At 54.5% G+C, this 462-nt stretch overlaps 1 protein-coding gene across 1 annotated transcript in view; it reads right to left on the bottom strand.

Moving 5' to 3' along the window:
* Positions 1–462, bottom strand: part of LOC104168517 (tyrosine-protein kinase SgK223) — a 21,144-nt gene that overhangs the window by 5,470 nt on the left and 15,212 nt on the right. The window lies entirely within an intron of this gene.

Below are 462 nucleotides of genomic sequence, written 5' to 3'. Positions count from 1 at the left end.
ACTTGGGTCTCAGCGGGAGGGGGCGAGTGGTTCGGCTCCGACGAGTGCCCTAGGAGAGAGTGACACACCAGAAGATGCCATGAGTGGCCCCCGTGGGCTGGGAGCGCAGGTCCCTCTCCGTGTCCCTGCCACCCCCCAGGCTACCTCTCCCAAAGCCCTGGCTGGGAACAAAGCAGCAAGGCAGGTTACGTCTGAACCCAGCGCACAGTCCTCATCTATTCACGACTGCAAAGCTTCACTGAAGCGGTTAGGGATTTAATCCCGTTTAATACGGCAGGTTTGCAACCAGCCATCTAGAGAAATGCCCCCCTCCCCGAAACCACTCCCCTTTGAACTGCATACACAGTAGTAAAAAAGCTAGTAGGGGGTAAATATTTGAGCTGTGATCTCGTCTACAGGGAGGTAAGAACAAAGCACTTGGGATATGAGGACAATCTCTTCAACACAGCCTGTATCACATGG

Source organism: Cariama cristata, unplaced genomic scaffold, assembly GCF_000690535.1.
Source record: "Cariama cristata isolate BGI_N322 unplaced genomic scaffold, ASM69053v1 scaffold28591, whole genome shotgun sequence".
In the NCBI taxonomy this organism is placed as follows: domain Eukaryota; kingdom Metazoa; phylum Chordata; class Aves; order Cariamiformes; family Cariamidae; genus Cariama; species Cariama cristata.
The sequence above is the reverse complement of the archived record's forward strand: the minus strand, read 5'-3'. Positions and strand labels throughout refer to the sequence as shown.